The sequence below is a fragment of the Schistocerca cancellata genome, chromosome 3 (assembly GCF_023864275.1).
Source record: "Schistocerca cancellata isolate TAMUIC-IGC-003103 chromosome 3, iqSchCanc2.1, whole genome shotgun sequence".
Taxonomy (NCBI): domain Eukaryota; kingdom Metazoa; phylum Arthropoda; class Insecta; order Orthoptera; family Acrididae; genus Schistocerca; species Schistocerca cancellata.
In genome coordinates, this window is record NC_064628.1 from 957,580,232 (window position 1) to 957,584,632 (window position 4,401).

The following is a 4,401-nucleotide window of genomic DNA, read 5'->3' on the forward strand; positions in this document are numbered from 1 at the left end:
CCTTCAGACTAGTACATAGCACTGCTGATAAAATGTGTCACAACATGCAACACTGCACACAAGAGTAGACAGTCCACATTACAGCTCATCTAGTTTGTTGTATTTGTGCTGCAGCACAAAGCCAACGCAGTCGTATATGTGTCGTGCGACGTGATGCCTGGATCAGGTGTCTTATAGCCAACACGACCATCTTTCATCGGCAATGCAGAAAGGAATTAAGACATGTTGCTACCTTGAGTAGCGTTCTCACCAATGCCAGATGATTACTGAACGCAGGCAACGATAATTTTCAAAGTATTAAAGTACAGTTTACCAAAAACTACTGAAGACAGAACCGTGAAGCTTGGAAAGCAGATTGTTCGCAGTCATCGCTTCATTCTAGTGTGGATTCAGATCTATTAAACTGTTGAGATCTGTTGAAATAGTTTGAAGGTTTGGTTACATTAAAAAATATACTTTTATCTTGAAATAGTAGTACACTCAGTGCGAAATAGGCTTATATTTGTTCATTGGCAGACTAGGAAAAACAGCAAGATATCTGACCTACTTCTGATACATAGTTTAAGTTACAGTTTTTCATCATGATTTTCAGAGTGTTTATTTCCTGTTCCATGCCCAACTTCGTCTCCCTCTTTAGTCTTCTTCGATAACTGACTTCCAGTTGACAACTTTCTGCCTCAGAGACCCTTGAAAATCTGTCTCGAAATCTGGCAGAAAACCCAAAGAGATTCTGGTCATACATAAAGCACACCAGTGGCAAGACGCAATCAATACCTCCACTGCGCGATAACAGCGCTGAAGTCACTGATGATAGTGCCACTAAAGTAAAGTTATTAAACACGGTTTTCCGAAACTCCTTCACCAAAGAAGACAAAGTAAATATTCCTGAATTCCAATCAAGAACAACTGCTAAGATGAGAAATATAGAAGTTGATATCCTTGGTGAAGCGAAGCAGCTTAAATCACTTAGTAAAAGCAAGGCTTGCGGTACAGATTGTATACCAGTCAGGTTCCTCTCAGAGTATGCTGATAAAACAGCTCCATATTTAGCACTTACATACAACCACTCGCTCATAGAAAGATCCGTACCTTAAGACTGGAAAATTGCTCAAGTCACACCAATACCCAAAAAGGGAAGTAGGAGTAATCCGCTGAATTACAGGCCTTTATCATTAACGTCGATTTGCAGTAGGTTTTTGGAACGTATACTGTATACGAACATTATGAAGTACCTCGAAGAAAATGACTTATTGACACATAGTCAGCATGGTTTCAGGAAATGTCGTTCTTGTGAAACACAACTAGCTCTTTATACTCATGAAGTAATAAGAGCTATCTACAGGGGATGTCAAATTGATTCCATAATTTTAGATTTCCCGAAGGTTTTCGACACCGTTCCTCACAAGCGTCTTCTAACCAAACTGCGTGCCTATGGAGTAACGCCTCAGTTGTGCGACTGGATTCGTGATTTCCTGTCAGAAAGGTCACAGTTCGTAGTAATAGATGGAAAGTCATCGAATAAAACAGAAGTAATATCCAGCGTTCCCCAAGGAAATGTTATAGGCCCTCTGTTGTTACTGCTCTATATTAACGACATAGGAGACAATCTGAGTAACCGTCTTAGATTGTTTGCAGATGATGCTGTCATTTACCATCTTGTAAAGTCATCAGACGATCAAAACGACTTGCAAAATGATTTAGATAAGATATCTGTATGGCGCGAAAAGTGGCAATTGACCCTGGATAAGGAAAAGTGTGAAGTTATTCACATGAGTACTAAAAGAAATCAGCTAAATTTCGATTAGGCGATAAGTCACACAAATCTGAAGGTTCTAAATTCAACTAAATACTTAGGGATTACAATTACAAATAACCTAAATTGGAACGATCACATAGATAATATTGTGGGTAGAGCAAACCAAAGACTGCGATTCATTTGCAGAGCACTTAGAAGGTGCAGGGGTCCACTAAAGAGACTGCTTACACCAAGCTTGTCCGCTCTCTTCTGGAGTATTGCTGTGGGGTGTGGAATCCACATCAGGTGGGACTGACGGATGACATCGAAAACATACAAAGAAGGGCAGCTCGTTTAGTATTATCGCGACATAGGGGAGATAGTGTCACAGACATGATACGTCAATTGGAGTGGCTATCATTAAAACAAAGGCGTTTTTCGTTGCGACGGTAACAGTAGGACTAATAAAAGACAAAGACAAGATCCAGTAAGGATTGGCGCGTTTCGTCACGAGATTGTTTCGTCAGCGCAAGAGCGTTACACATATAGTCCATTAAATTTCGATCATGCAGCCGCGCAAATAAAATTTCCTCCACTGATATTTCGGCCGCGTATCGTCCGGCCATCCTCAGACTAAGTCACAACACTGACGACAAGATGCCAAGCGCGGCCTTATATGGTCCACCGCGGCGGTACTGCGCATGCGGGTCACAGATCCTGGTCTGCGGCAGAGAAATACGCTGTCGCGAAGGCGTACAGACATTCGGTTCGCTTATCAATGTATGATCGGCGGCGGTGACATCATGACGACCTCTCTGAGGTTTAATTACCGCATGAGCCGGATTCCATGCTTTGTCCAAATTGAAACCATTATCTCTATTTATTAAATTATTAGCTAATCTAAGCTCTATAGCTCCTTGAAAAAAGATTCCCAAAAAGAAGAGGTGGAAGTTAAAATCTTCACATCACTGTAATTCATGGAAAGCCCTGTATCAATACAATGTTCGGCCACAGCTGACTTGTCTGGCTGTAATAAGTGTGTGTATCTTAGATGTTCCACACACCTCGGTGCATGTTGTTTGACCATGTACGACTTCTCACAATTTCCACAATGAATCTGATAGACACTCGCTTTACGAAGCTGTAAATCGTCCTTCACAGAGCCGAGTAAAGCTGCAATCTTCATGGGGGGCCGGACGATCAGCTTCACACAGTATTTCTCAAGAATCTGGCCTATCTTCGAGGAAAGAGCACCCACCTAGGGCATGGAAGGCTTCGAGGACAAGGCACTAGGCTCATTGCTGTTGTTGTTGTGGTCTCCCGTTACGATTTTTACCCTCCACGCTGCCCTCCACTGCTAAATTTGTGATCCCTTGATGCCTCAGAACACGTCCTACCAACCGGTCCTCCACGCTGCCCTCCTTTTCGGGCGCTGATAACCACGCAGTTGAGCGCCCCATAAAACCAAACATCATCATCATCACGCTGCCCTCCAATGCTAAATTTGTGATCCCTTGATGCCTCAGAACGTGTCCTACCAACCGGTCCCTTCTTCTTGTCAAGTTGTGCCACAAACTCCCCTTCTCCCCAATTCTACTTAATACCTCCTCATTAGTTACGTGATCTACCCATCTAAGCATCAGCGCTTTTCTGTAGCACCACATTTCGAAATCTTCTATAATTGTAAGACATTTCCAGGGGCAGATGTGGGCTCTGACCACAATCTATTGGTTATGAACTGTTGATTAAAACTGAAGAAACTGCAAAAAGGTGGGAATTTAAGGAGATGGGACCTGGATAAACTGAAAGAACCAGAGGTTGTACAGAGTTTCAGGTAGTGCATAAGGGAACAATTGACAGGAATGGGGGAAAGAAATACAGTAAAAGAAGAATGGGTAGCTTTGAGGAATGAAATAGTGAAGGCAGCAAAGGATCAGGTAGGTAAAAAGACGAGGGCTAGAAGAAATCCTTGGGTAACAGAAGAGACACTGAATTTAATTGATGAAAGGAGAAAATACAAAAATGCAGTAAGTGAAGTACGCTAAAAGGAATACAAAGGTCTCAAAAATGAGAACGACAGGAAGTGCAAAATGGCTAAGCAGGGATGGCTAGAGGACAAATGTAAAGATGTAGAGGCTTATCTCACGAGGGGTAAGATAGATACTGCCTACAGGAAAACTAAAGAGACCTTTGGAGAAAAGAGAACCACTTGTATTAATATCATTAATCTATACTCAGTGTTAACAAATTTCTCTTCTTCAGAAACGCATTCCTTGCCATTGCCAATCTACATTATATATCCTCTCTACTTCGACCATCATCAGTTATTTTGCTCCCGACATAGCAAAACTCCTTCAGTACTTTAAGTGTCTCATTTCCTAATCTAATTCCCACAGCATCACCTGACTTAATTCGACTACATTCCATTATCCTTGTTTTGCTTTTGTTGATGTTCATCTTATATCTACCTTTCAAGACACTGTCCATTCCGTTCAACTGCTCTTACAAGTTCTTTGCAGTCTCTGACAGAATTACCATGTCATCGGCGAACCTCAAAGCTTTTATTTCTTCTTCATGGATTTTAATACCTACTCCGAATTTTTCTTTTGTTTCCTTCACTACTTGCTCAATATACAGATTGAATAACATTGGGGACAGGCTACAAC